We start from the raw sequence: 15,425 nt of genomic DNA, 5'->3' as shown, positions 1-15,425 counted from the left end.
TGTTTCGTTCAATGGATTGTTCTTACAAAATTTAATTTTTGGTTAAGAAATTGAGGAACTATAAATTTTGATTTGAACTCACAAATGATTTTTCAAAAAGGAGTTGATCTCATTCCAATTTCTCTTTACTTAGTAATCGAATAAATACTCAACCTGCAATTCCCCCTCTTTTATCTTATGTACTCAGGTTGAAATCTCTTTACAAAAAAAATTTGGCATTTATTTTGCTGATATAGAGAAAGTAAATGGCTTTATGATCTAATTAAAAAGATGCAACAGAATTTGATTTAAAAGATTAAAACATTTTGAATAAAAAAGAGGTACGATCTTAGGCATCTCAAATTGCTTCTTTTTTTAATTTACTTAATTATTATTTTATTTTCTTACTTTTGTTATAGCAAAATGCAGTTTTAGGGACTAAATTGCTGTAATCAAAATGAGAAATATTTTTGTCACTGATTAAGAGATATCCCTCAAAGATATTTGCTGATAAGTGAATGTGGGTGATATCTTTTGACCACCCATGAGTTTTTTTTAAAGGAATTTATAGTCCGTGATGCTATTCTCCCTATGAAGTAAATATCAAGACCAGTGAGATAAGATCGAATATTTAAACTACTTATTTAAATATAAATATTTCATTGTTCGTGTACTTTTGTAGTTCTTGTTATTTTAAATTAACTTAAAATATCTTCTTGAATATATACGTATTTCTCAGATTTTTACATTTGGTCGTAATTCTTGAGATTAACTTTATTTCCTGCTCCATTTTAGAATTTGTTTGAGTAAAAGTGAGTATAGAATATTGAAGTTGTTTTTGAAGTTGTTTTAACTTCCCATGCTTTTTTATAACTATTTCTGCATAAACTAATTTGAATTGTCATTGAAACACGTTATATTGTTTTAAATTATTTAAATTAATTTAATAATAGCATTGTACAATTAAAATTATCCATAATTATGAAGTGCTATTTGAGAAAACTAAATAAATAATTTAGATTAGTAACTATTTATTTATTTGTATACTAGCTGCCTTACTAAAATGCGGCTGAAATTAAAATGTGTTTATTAAACATATGTTTCAGCTAATGTGTTTACAGTCTTTGGTCGTTATTTTTCCAAAGAAAGGTTTTTTATAGAAGAAGAACTTCTTTGATTTAAATAGTTCCTTTTTAAAATTAATTAATATATTTATTTTATGAATAATTGTAATATTTGTATCTTTATGTATTAGACTATATGTGGCGTATAATGGTAATTATGCTTTGTGAATATTCAAAATTTGCATACGATTGTAAAAATTGTATGTTCTAAAACAGTTCGACTAATACCCATTTTGACTAATTCGTCTAATAGCCCTAGTTTTCTTCAAAGATCTGAGTACGATTGTAAATAATTTGAAAATTTCTTCAATGACAATGTATTTCGCAAAACGTACAAAATTAAACAAGCACTATTTTTAAAGAATAACTACAGGTAATGTGGAGTTATACCTTGATATTTTATATCCTTTCAACCGTGAAATGTTTTTAAAAGTTCTATGACCAAAATCACAAATATTCACTTATACGATATATTAAATATAAAAGAATTTTCTTGCACTATAAGTTAGGCATCCTTTATTAAATAGAAGCATAAAAGCAAGGGTAAAAAGTGTGAATTAATAAAAAGGAAAAAAAAAGTCAAATGATTTATAATTTATTTTTAATGCTGTAGAGTACATAATATTGCAAAAATGCGCAATCAGAGATGCGATATTTTAACAAAATAACTAAATAAAATTGTCAAGCATTTGCTCCGTTATTCTAGATTGATAAAGATAAAAAGTTTAAGTGTGTTAATTTTAACTGAATTTACCCAAATTATTCTTATTATTAAAAACGAAGCTTTATGAAACAATTTTATCCTTTCGATTTATAGTCGATTGGTATATAAATGTAATTACTATGAGTATAGCTTATTATTTGGAACAAATGGGTTAACTATGAATTTTAGTCACTAACATTTTAAAAAAACTGCTCATTTATATGTTCTTTTATAAATTTGTTTTTTTTGTAACTATTGCATAAGTTTATTGAAGAATTAAAATAAATTTTAAAGTTTACTGTGCAATTAAACAAATATATAAATTAGTTGCTTAGTTAAACAAACACATAAAATTGTTGCAGATTTAAAAACATGCATAATTGTATCTTCAAAAAAAAGTAAAACTTTTCTTAAACATCTTCCTAAATTTGCAACATGCTGAACTTGCAAGAAACTATTAAATTTGCAACACACTTTAACCAATTTAAAATTTCGAATACTCATTGAGGTGAAATGTCCCCGTTGAGTGAAAAAGAGCTAATAATAAAAGAATTTTAAGTATTACTGAAGCTTATACATGGTTAAAATAAATATTGACTGTATTTTTACAAAAAAGTTTTCTTTAGTTTTTTGCGGAAATGTTCATCACTCCTTAGCTTCCTTAGACTTATAGGTGTGTAATTTAAAAATTTTTCAAACCAATTATTCACAATTTAGAAAACGCAAAGTTAAAGTAAAACAAATTGTTTTTATGTCAATATTTCACAAAAAAAAACCAGTTTGGAAAGCAAATTAAAAATGATTTAGAGATAGTGTATCTGTCAGCTATTTTATAATTTTAATACATAAAGAAAAGACATAACAATATTTATACCGGTCAGATTGTTTCTTTTTTCTTAAAATATCTTTTCGATACCTGTGGCTTTGTTTAGGGTAGAAAAGTGAACATTTTGATTGGAAAATATTTGACCGTTAAGCGTAAACCCAATCAAGCAAAAAAAAGTGTTCTAAAAAGTGTTTAAAAAATTTAAAAAAAAATTATTGCGTTTAAAGTTTTTTGACTGATAAATGTTGATGAATGAGGTGACAATGGTGAGTGAGTTTTACATTGCATAACTATATGATTTGACAACGCAACAAAATAATGAGACAGTTCAAAGATTACAATTTCTTCTTTTCTTGACAATTCTCGTTAATTCATATTTCTTTTTTTAAAGTTATAACTTTCGAAGCATAAGTCATTCAAAGTTATAACTTTAGAAGCTTAAATCAATTAAAGTTATAATTAAACAGTAACAAAGTGAATGTGTATTTTTTGCAAAATCCTTTTGATAAAATGTTTAGTTAATCATACAATGATACACTTAAAACTCAATAGGAGCAAATGTATTTTAAAATTGTTCCTGTAAAATTTGCCTAGTGTTTCTTAATAAACATTACGATATCATCCAGAAAATGGAAAGAAAATTAAAATATCTCTTATAAACACAAAGAGAAATCCTCAAACGATATTTTTTAATACTGATAAAAATATCGCAAACGATTTTTTTAGAAGGAAAACTAAGAGCATAAGTTTTAGTGTATTAATGGCAACGATAACTACAAATGAGCATAGTAATGGAACAATTTGTTTTAATTTGTTCACAGCCCCATAATGTGATAAATTTTCACCCACCACATTTAGCTACTGTTATGATTACGATAACTGTATTTACCTGCGGTCTCTCTCAACATTACAATCCTAGGTCGTGAGAAAAAGACCTGTATTGGAATGAAAAGAAGATAACACATTCGATCCCACAATGATGACAATCGAAAAAAGAAATGTTGATTCACCCGAGCTGTGCTTTTCTCACTATTCTCCATGGCAAAGTAAACTGTGCCTAAAGGATTAGTACGGATTATGCTTCGAAAATACAAATAGGATTTAATATAAAAATGTTGTTAAGAAAAATGACTAATGTCGCAGGCTTTTTCTTTATTTGCATGAGGAATACTTTTTTAAGGTAAGATTTTTATATTAATTTTAGACAAATTGAAACTTTTAACAACCGCAACTTATAAATTAAGCATACTACAGAAAATAATCTTTCACAAATTAATAGTTCATAGTAATTGTTTCTCATTTGAAAATAATATTATTATTTTTCCCCAAATAAAAACTTTCTAATTATTTACATAGATGGACAGCTTATTTTATCTAGTTTCGTATTAATGTATAAAATTTTAATACTTAAATGATTACATACTTTCTTGGAAAGAAAATACAGCCATTATTTTTATATAATAAAGCAATAGAATTTACAAATTAAAAATGCTGTATAAAATGAAAAACAATAAAATTGAAAATGCAATATTTAGATTGCATTGAATGCATAATTCTTTTAACAAAAATGCATCAAGCATATGGTGCATTTTAAAAGATATCAAGTAACCCGATTAACTATGCGTCCAGAAATACTTTCTGGTATTGGTTGAGTTTAATGAAATTTGTTATATTTTTAAAAATTTAAAAACTCCAAAACTTCCTTACTGAGAGGATTGAACAACAAGATTAGCAAAAAACCTACAAGAATCGAAATTTAAGTCATCATTCATGATATTATACTCAATCATTAAGTTCTAGAATAATTTAATTAAAGAAGCATTTCTGTTTGCGTCAACTGTAAACGTTAATTTTGCTAGATTACAGCAATGACATGCTAAAATTTTTTGATAAATTATAACTATTGTAAAGTAAAAGTTATAAGCAATGTAAGTGCAGATTTTCAAAATTTACATTTTTAATAAAAAATATTACAGAGTGTAAAGTAACTGTAAGAATGGATTCGAATTAGTTCAAATATGAATTTATAAATTTCTGAATTGAAAAGATTGATGTATGAATGAAAAGATTTTTAAATGAATTTGAGCAAATTAGTTTTGTGTGATGTAAACAATCAGAAATAAAGATTATGCATTGATTTTATTTCTTCAATTTGCTCTTATTTCTTTAATTTAAGCTTCAAATTGTTGAAATTTATTTGTTCCCAACACTTATTCAAACTGGTCGCGTCATAGCTCTCCTTTGATGCTTAAATTTGCTTCTATCGTTGCTTATCGACTGTTTGTAGCTAAATAAATGCCTTTGGAACTCTTCCACTCTAAAAAAGACTTTAAGAAATTATTTTTAAATTATTTTTATTAACCGCTTTCTAATCAGACAGAAATGTTAAATCGATTTGGGGAAACTGACTATAATGCTTAGTTCTAAAAGCTCAATAGGGGAAAAAATTTAAAACCCGGACGTTATTTCAAACTATTCTACTAAATAAAAATTTATTAGTAATTGAGTTTTACGGTAATTTTATTTTTATTCACAAATATTTATTAAAAATGCGGATATCTTAAATTAATTAAATTAGTAATTAGAAAATTACATTATGTAACATTTTTAATCTCTCCATTGGATGTTATGATTGGAATAAACTAATGTATCCAGATTTTATTGAAAAAAAATTTATACATAAAAGTTAGTTTTTAGATTTAGATATACATGGATTTAGAAATATTAGATTTAGAATAGGTAGATTTTAAAAGAAAAAAAGGAAGCTTCTAATTTAGATGTATCTCCTATCACTTTTTTATAACTGGGTTATTCTTTTATTTCCTTTCAAAGGTTTCTATAGTGAATAATTCAATACAAATAAAAGAAATGAATTATTTTAGAGAAAGAAGTAAATGTATCGAAGGTTGCGTGTCTTCTTAAAAGTAGATCATGTCTTACTTATCTATCTTACATATAGAATATCATCTATTTTTAATACTGCAATGATATTTCTCCTGTAGTAAAAGTGTTGTTATAAATACACTGTTATCTGGAAATAGAATAAAATCGAAATAGAAAAAATGGAAAATTTGCTAATTTTTTTTCAGAAAAGACACAATCTTCTTTATGCATCACAATTTAAAAATCTCATTGAAGGGAAATTTCATAATGTGATATGCTTAAGGATTTTATTATTTATTTTCAGATGTTATAGACAAAAATGTACCCAAATTTTTTTTGTTGCTTATTCTCTTCACAACTTGCCTACTTTAACGTGAGGTCAATTTCGTTTTTAGCTATTTTAACGCCCCCTCCATTTTTTACAATGCAGTATGAAACTTTTTCAAGTTATCGTTATAAAGTTTAAAAAAAAAACTTGATTGGAAGCTTTTCTTGACATAAGTAAATAGTGTATAACTTCAAACCTTTGTAAAAATTACTAGTTGAATGCTCGTTCTTTGTACGGGGTGAATAAAAAAAATAAAGTAATCAATATATCAGTATTCAACAATACTACTAAATCATGCACAAAATTAAAAGGCATGTACCGATACAATTAATAGAGATAATATAACCTTAATTTCTTTATTTATAATTACTTGTTGCCATTCTCAGATTCTTTTCGTTATTAAATTAAGCAAAACACGTTTTATGTAGTTCATCCCCTCATACTAGAGATTATTTGTATTCAGCATTACTTAACACGATGCTTTAGCTCACCGCCAGCTCATGATATTAAAAATTTATCTCTATCAAGTATTTTTTTCTTCGGTACGTTATACTTTTTCAGGAACCAATGACACTATTTTCACATAATCGGTATTAAATCTCCTCAGTATTGGTGCAGTTTTAATAATTACCAACTATATCAATATAGTGCTTTATACCTATAATAGTATATTTAGTATCTATTATTACATTACCTTTCAATATTTGATTTTAGAGCTAAATATATTCATCAGTAGCATTCCGTTAATTTTGCGTTTTAGAACATAGCTTATTTCTTCTATTTTAATATGCATATATTGTCCAAATTAATTAATGGTCAATAATAGTATGGCAATTTTTTGCGTTTCTCCAAAACGAATTTGCACGTCATCTCTATTAATTTTGCCTTTCAATATATAACTGCTTTTTTTTTTTTTTTTTAAATTTTAACTACCGTTGATTTAAAATTATTTATTTTCATGGAAACACGTATTAAAAGTATTACTATAAACAAAATAAACACATAGTTTCAGATAACTTTAAAAATACTAATTAGTGACGTAGTCCTCCGATGCTACCAAGTTAACGTTGTTAATTTTACAACAGGTGTTGAACAGTCAACCTAATTCTGGGTTTACGACTATCAATGTTCAGCTCCGTAACCTTTCAATTTTGAACCCAACCCAAAAGACAATAGAACTCATGGATCAAGCAGTGGGATAAAGTTGCCTTCAGGGGGAAATTTTTGATGGAATTAACCCGCATTTGCGTTACACGGAGGGAAAAACCACGAAAACCTTACACGGTTTGTCCAAGAGCAAGGGGATTCTAACTCATGATTCGTTTGCTATTGAGGATATTTTACGTCAGCACCGTGGTTGGTGCAAGCCGGGTGCAGAATTAGTATTAACTAGCCACCGCACGGATTCGAACCTGGGTCCCGCATTGGCAGGCAAACACTATATCCCCTGAGCCAACTTGGCTCTAACATTGTTCTGTGATATGGTTAATAAAAAATATTTCAATATTAAAATACGTGGAATAAACTTTTTTTGTTGTTAAAATAGAGCTATAAGCTAGTGAATATCACTGCTATCTTTAAACTATCTCATCCCACTCAAATGGTACGCAGTGAATTCTTCTAATATCGACAGTGACCTTCCCCGTGTTTTGAACTATTATTAGTATCCCAAATTTCCTCGCTTTCGCTCAGGTGGTTGAGATGTCTATATCGACGGACATTCATTATATAGATAGTTGAGTAAAAAAAAACAAACATCTTAAGTGAGGTATTTTTTTAATGGATTTGGTAAGTTCTTGTCTTCAGATTTATCATCTTCGATTTCATCATTAAACATCATTAAACAATCATTAAACATATGCAAATAGAAATATCTCAATTGTATAAACAGAAATATTTAACTTTCTTCTTATTCCTTGAACCGTCTCCCCAGATGTAAAAACTTCGGAGACTTTCTGAAATAATATTTATTAGTATAACTTAATCTACCTTCATACAAAATTTGATGCTGTTATAAAGCGATACACATAAATTATTAATATTTAAAAAAAATTATGCTCTTATCTTTGTGTGCACATTTATGAAAAAAGAAAATCAAATGCAATGTTTTTCGTCCTGAAAAATATGTTTAGTAATATACCTATGTTTAGTATTATACATATTGGCATATTAAATGCGCACTTTCAAAATTTTATGTGTGTTTACATTTTTGCCTCTTCAAACTGCGTGATAAAGCAACTCATCGAGTCAAACAGTCTCTTACTTTTTAAATAAACAAAAAAGTATCAAACAAACAAACCAGACTACTCTATTCGAACTTCATAATAACGGAAAACCAATACGTGGGAATGAGCGAAACATCCGAAATCACAGCCTAGTCGCTTCACTGACATGTAGAAGATACATTCAAAAGAGGAAAGAGAAGAAAAAAAAAGCAGCTGGGATCCTTTATGGGGAAATAATAACCAATTGTACGAAGTAGACAGCTTTTCTGACCACTGGACTCCATAACAACAAAATAATCTATTGAGAGACAATTATGGAATAGTACACACCTGTCATAGATAGGGGAGGGGAAAATAACAATCAATAATGACTGGTGTATTCTGATTTAATTTTTATTAGGAAGGTATTCATTAGCGGTAGGTGTCGTTTTATTGGATTGGAATTTCATTCGAAAAGGGAGTTATTCAAAAGAAACGCATTATTTGATTTTGTGTATGAAAGTTACTCATAATGTTAGAATACAATAGTCACTGAAAAAGTGGTAAAAAATATATAAAACTTTCTTTTCAAAGGTTCCATGGAAAAATAAAGAAAGAAATCTATACAATGTTCACACGTAGAATATGTAAATCTGGCGATATAGTAATTCAATGTTGTTTTTTTTTAATGTGACATTATGTCTGTTCAAAAATAATGTATTTACATAGTAAAAATCACGTTGCATTATTGGAAATATTATTTGTGTGACGATGTAAGCAAGTTTAAATGTGTACGATGAAAAAAGAATAAATAAAATGAAGAATAGTTAATTTTTTTAGTTGGTGAGTTTTCTGTTAAGGTTATCTTAGTTTTATTTGAAATTTAAAATTTTTTACGCCTTTAGCCGTAATAATAAAAGGAAGAGTTTGCGTGTTTGTCTGTGTCTGTCTCTTATAACACCAGTATCACCTGTGTTTGCGTCCTGAAATTTGGACAGTGGGTCAAAAGAGAAATTTTAGTCCCCACAATTCAGAAAATAGTTCCAAAATTTCACTTAGTTCGGGACAATCGGGTGAGACGTTTAAAAGATCGAATTTTTTCATCGGTTTAGAACCATTCTTTTTTTTAAAAAATATTTTTAAGATATCACAGGAATTTCGCTAGCTTATAGCTATATTTAATTAAAAAATGAGATTATTGCACGTTTTTTAATATTTAATTATTTTTTTATTCATCGAAAACGATGTGCTTATTTGTTTATAGTAACAATTTTGAAGAGTGATAAAGCCAAAAAATTTAAAATCATATGTAATTGAAAAAAATTATAAGTTATTTAACTGTTATTGTCTTAATTTTGATAATTCGGGCTACTGACATGATGGTAAAAGGTTCTATTTCCAAATATGCAAAAAGGGCCAGCCTTTTTAAATAAGTAGAATTTTTTTTTTAATGGCGGGCACTTGGGGATTGTCCCACTGGCCACAGGAATGCCAGAACTGCTACTCTTTTCTCGTTACCCAGTGGGCACCTGTGGCGAAGCCACGGTGGTGGAGCAGCGTCGCCCACGTCACGCAACCACAAACCCGTTTATAGGGCGGGTCACATTCACACAAAATAGAAAGGACATAGAACACAGAGAGAGAAAGAAACATTCATGCCCTGAGCAGGATTCGAACCGGTGGCCAATGGCTCCGCTGTCAGACACGCTAACAACTCGGCCACCTGATCGGCAAATAAGTAGAATTTCAAGTGCTTCGAGATCTAAAATTGTACAGTCAAAAATCAGGACAATATATAAGTATAACAAACTCATATTGCTCAAGTGCTAGTTTAAATTTTGACACTTAAATGTTAGATCGCGGTAAATTTGTAATTAAAATGTTTAGCACAACATACGATATAATTAAAAACAATATGCTAATTATCTCAACGGTACCTTTGAGAGATAATAAATAAAATTAGAAACTTCGTTAAAGTCAAACTGCACACTTATTTGCTATTATAAATTATGCAAGACAATGAGTTTCGTTTTTAAGGGTTTTTTGCCAAAACGAAAACAACTGTTGTTACGAATTTCTTGAAGCTAAAAGGATACATAGAAAGTTAAGAAATACAGAAAGCTAACAATTAAGAAAGAAAAGAATACACAGAAAGTAAGTTAAAAGAATACATTTAAAATTGTAAACAATTCATTTAATGCTAATAATAAACTTTAAAAAATAATTAGCTCAATGGCGTCGTTCAGAAACTAATAGACATCATAACCAAGTAAATAAATATTTGCATTAATAACTTAAAATCACAGGAATGGATTTACTTGGTTATGTAATTTAACAGGTAAAATCTACATTGGTGTCAAGATTAAGTAACAATTAAGCTATCACGAAAATATCTTATTCAATAATTATCGCTTTGTATAATATTCACAAGATTATCATACTCGTTACGCCTCTGTGTACTATCTGTAACCGGTGACTAACGTATTCAGGACCTGGCTTTGTTCTACTTGTTGGCGTACTTTGCTTTATGGTACCAATAACCAATAAGTACTGATTTTTTCTATAAAGTTTATGGTATTTTTATTTAAAGGATAATAATATAAAATTTTTGAATTTAAAATACATGCTCAAAGAAAAGATGTGAACATTTAATTATTATTAATAATGGTTGATATTAAAATTCTTTTGTATTAGAATTCAATAAGTTCAAATACCTTAAATATGAAATGAATGCAGTATGGACGAATAAAAATTAACATGTTTTTTTTTTTAACATTTACCACTGATAGTGAAATATAATATTTCTTTAATTTTCGATAACTTATGCTAGCCTAGACATTCGTTTTTATCACACTTTACTTCTGCCCTTTAACTATGAGTTAGGAGAACTTAAGGGATATTTAATTTTTTCTTGTGGTTTCGTCTGCTTCCGTTTTTTAAATATTTTGCAAAAATGATGTTTCCATGACATAAGGTCCATTTAATAGGTTATTTATAAAAAAATATAACAGTTGTATTATTTTTTATAACAAGTTTACTGGTGCAATTAATAAATTTAATATTATTTATTGTTATGTTTAAAACAACTAATCTATCTATCTATATAAAAATGAATGTTTGTGTGTGGGTGTGTTCTATATAGACTCCTAAACCATCCGACCTAAAGCAATGAAACTTGGCATACAGATAGTTTGAAGCACGATATTAGATTATAGATATTAGAGCATTCTGCGACGAGTAGTTCGAGCGGGATGAAGGAAAAACTAAATGAAATTTTCTGATTGGTTAAACGTTATCCATTGCTTTAAATTTAACAATTAAATTTTTCACATATCTTAAAGATAACATCAGTGATAATTCCTAGCTTATAGCTAACTAATGTGGATTAGTCACGTTAAGATTAAAGTGAAAGGATGGTATGTTTAATGTAACAGTTCTGTTACATTAAACATACCCATGTTGATGCAACCACTTTATGTTATTTTCTCTGACTCATTAATTCCCCGAAAAATGTCACTTATACGGTTATTTCATCAGGCTCTTTAATTGTGTCGGTATATGCCTTTCTGTTTAGAGCATGATTTCGTTACTTTTCTCAGTACTGATTTAGTGATTCTTTAGCTTTTTTTTTTATTCACCCCGTACGAAGCAATTTTTTTTATAAATACATATTCAATATTTTTGCCTCACAACCTTTAAACAATTTATGAATAGACAATTATGAATCTTCATTTATAGTACTTCATATATACTGTACTTCACTAAAATTTCATTTATTCTTTATTTATACTGTTAACTGATCTTGAATTGCTGTTTACGGTATTTTGCCGTTATATCACGTGAAAAAAATAGCTGAAGCAATCAATGTAATGTGGGGCCAATATCAGGTTGTTATTTATTAATTTTTTTGAAGTATAGTTGCACAGTAAATAGAATAATTTTTTAAAAATTAAGCTTCATCTGATTTTCTGTCCCATAGTGGACTACAAGTAAGACGCGGTGATCAGTAAATTACCAAAGTCAATCACCACTGGCTGCTGTCTGTTAGTGAGCGGGTGGGTGAATTTCGATCAGCCAGCGGAGGGAACGAGGGTGCTCGGTAACGGTCCTCGTTAAGCTGTTCTACCGTAAAGTGCTAGATTTCACCCACATGTCATCATTTTACCAAAATATGTTGAGTTTACAGAGGATCAAAATTGTGATGACATGTCTACGTCTCATCCTCAGTGATGACTGTCACCGATAGCCCATTGTGCATCTCTAGTGTGACGTAAATAAATTCATACTACTTACCCGACTTTCTGAATTAAAAGCACAAGTGCGAAAAAGAACATAAAAGCGTTCAAATAAAAACGTTCATTTCAAATCAGATCAAAACTTTCACAGTTTTCAGTCGTTTTAATCTATGAATAAGCTTCAAATTCCCAAAAATTGATTAACACTCCAAAAAACTTTATTTTATAATATGTTAAATCTACAACTTGGTGAGAAAAAAATGAAAACCTTCTTTACAACTACTATTATATGTTAAAAATAAATGCCACATTTCTATTTATAACTTAGAACTAGTTTCAACAGTTGGTAACATGAAAAAAAAATTTAAATTCAAATTATAAAAGATTCGGTGTGTATGAAAGTTTTTTTTTGTTTTTTCCAGATGTATTTCAAACAAGCTAGAACACCAGTTTAACAGTATATTTTTATTATATTTTTTATCCTTATCCTTTTAAATTAAAATTATCCTTAATTATCCTTTGACATTATCCTTTTTCCGTAAATTATCCTTTCAACATTAAAGTAGTTAATCCTAACAGTACGAATAAAGCTGCCTCTTTTTTGCTTCACTTAACTAATTTTTCTTTGTAACGAAAATAATTTTAAACATAAAACAGTGAATTATTATTAGAAGGTAAAAAAAAATATGAGTGTTATTCAAACCAAGTTCTTAAATTATTTAAATTTTCTTTTGTTGATAAAAGTAACATGCTACTTCAAAAAATTTTTAATTAATAAAAGCCTGTATCTTTCAATTGCTTTGATTCTTGCTAACAGGCAAGATTAAGAATCATGAATAGTGGCTATTTACTGTTTAAATGAATAATATAACAGGAAAAATGCATTAGTTAAAAACTGTGCTAATAATTTGACTCCTACAATGTGAAAGACTGGAGGACAATTAATAGTTTGGCGGATCTACTGTCGGGATTTCATCGCCTTGTTGGCGTCGCATCCGGGGAATTTCAATTGGAGTATAGCCAGCTAAGATTTCTAAAGTCATTCAGAAAAAAATGACCTCAGAGAATGAATGACTAAAAGACAGGTTATTAGAACATTTCAAAAATGTATGGTAACCATGGTAACGGTGATCAAATGTGAAAATAACAGTTTTTCTAAAAAAACGATTCATCTTTTATTTGAGAATGTGATTTTTTTATTATTAAATTTCCTTTTGGATTACAAAAACTCGAGTCCCTCGTTATCTTTATGGATATCTATATGAAAGGTAATATTTTACTTTCTATAAAATAACTTATATTTGGAAGACTGCGTTTGCAAATTCCTGGAAGTTCATTTTTGCGTTTAAGCAGTTAGCTGTGGATTTAGTTCCATGTTAAAGCTGTCGATGTTATTTCGTAGTAGCAAGCAGTTTTTTTTAAAAAGTTTTTACAAGTAACTTTAAGAAGTTTTTTAATAAAAATTGTGATTTATTGATTTTTAAATCGATTTAATATTATACTGATAAATACTGTATTCACAAATAGATTAATGATTATTCACTCGATATGATGTTACTAATTGTTATATGCACTTATATTTCTAACAACAAATTTAAAGGAGAATTTTCAGAAATGTTTCTACTAAAGAAGATCCTCTCTTATTTAGTTTTCAATTACGTAACTGATTAATCAAATAGTTAATCAAAGATCAATCAAACTTGAGTTTAACTATGAATCAACAGCATTCTTCATGAGGTTTGAGATATTTTTTAAAGTTCATCATTTTTAAATGGTTATTCTCATTTTTAGTTCTTTAATATTACAAATTATGAATGTTTTGATAATTAATGATGCATATTAATGTATTTATTTCCAAGTTAAACTAGATTACGTAGACTCTAATAACTTGACCAAATGTAAACTATAATAGTTAAAATATCGATTGATGCTGCTTTTCAAAATAGTTATCCCTGTCAGACGACAATATATGTGCTTGAGCTGCTAACCCACTTAACTTTCACACGACAATAATACGATATACTTCAACTATATTCATTCGACGTGCTGTTTGGAACGTTGATCAGTTTCAGTTTCGAACTTACAACCATGTGCTTTTAATGAAAGGTGTAATTTGGGTTTCAACCAATCATAACTACTGTTGCGTGAATATTTTTTGGATAGTTAATCAGTAGCTATAGATTTTTTTTTGTATGTCTGGTAAACATTACCTCTAGTTTGAAGAAGTGCTTTCATCAGGTCTTTTGAGTCCAAGTTAAAGTAATATTTAAGTCAATAATTCAAATGAATTATCCTTAGCCCCTACCTTTCTCTGAAATATATTTAAAATATATTAATTCCTAACTTATTTCACACTTTTCTAAACTTGAGATCCATATGAATAAAATCAACTTCAATTTTCAAATGTATATTTTTTATCAACTACTAAACACACTCCGGTCTTTTCCTTTCCAATATCTCATCCGTTCCCGTTGCTCCTTGTTTTTCTTTTAAATATTTAAAAAAAAAAAAAAAAAGAAATCTTACTTGTCGTAGAAAATTCTTTTTTTATTTGCTTTGAATTGTGTAAATATAAAGATTCAGAATAATTTTAAACAACATTCACTAATACTTTTATAAACTTTTGAGGACAACGGATACTTTAAGGAATTAGCTTTTTTCATTTAAATATGGTCCTTATAACTCCATAACATTTTAGTAATCGTTTCTCTTTTTACTGTTTTTCTTTCATTTTGTCATTTTGTTTTGCTGTCCGTGGAATATGCTCCTTAAGCTTTGGAAATTAAGAGGTAGAAGGTTCGAGTACCATCGTGTAAGGTGGAATATTTTCCTCGCTGTTGCTTCTCTTTCTGGGCCGGCATGAATCATTTGTACTGTGTTTCAATTTGATTTTAACTTGCAAGCAGATCTCGATCACTTAGGAGTAATAATCCCAGTGTTTGCATAAGCGAATAGCATGCGGGCGTTTACTTAGAACTAATAAGAGTTTTTAACTCTAAGCTTTTGAGCAACTTCATACAAATATTGCCAATTTCGGTGGAACCGATTACTCGCTAAACACAGATATCTATCTGACGATCCCGAACTCTGATGGAGAAGATTTCGTGCTTATTTACAGTCACTAAAGTTTAGTGTTTATAGGC

General features: G+C 28.4%; 1 protein-coding gene across 5 annotated transcripts in view; it reads left to right on the top strand.

Moving 5' to 3' along the window:
- Positions 1-572: 572 nt before the first annotated feature.
- LOC107438011 (uncharacterized) overlaps positions 573-15,425 on the top strand; it is a 162,249-nt gene continuing 147,396 nt past the window's right edge. For 2 of the 5 annotated variants that reach the window (XM_043040816.3, XM_016050167.4), the window contains exon 1: positions 13,324-13,550. The gene's annotated coding sequence lies outside the window, so the exon portion shown is untranslated. Of the gene's footprint in view, positions 792-3,551; positions 3,813-13,323; positions 13,551-15,425 lie in introns of those variants that run through there. The other 3 variants (XM_071180338.2, XM_071180331.2, XM_071180323.2) reach the window with 3 other exon arrangements.

The sequence above is a fragment of the Parasteatoda tepidariorum genome, chromosome 3 (genome assembly GCF_982258835.1).
Source record: "Parasteatoda tepidariorum strain Cologne lab strain chromosome 3, Ptep-v5.0, whole genome shotgun sequence".
NCBI lineage: Eukaryota > Metazoa > Arthropoda > Arachnida > Araneae > Theridiidae > Parasteatoda > Parasteatoda tepidariorum.
The sequence above is the reverse complement of the archived record's forward strand: the minus strand, read 5'-3'. Positions and strand labels throughout refer to the sequence as shown.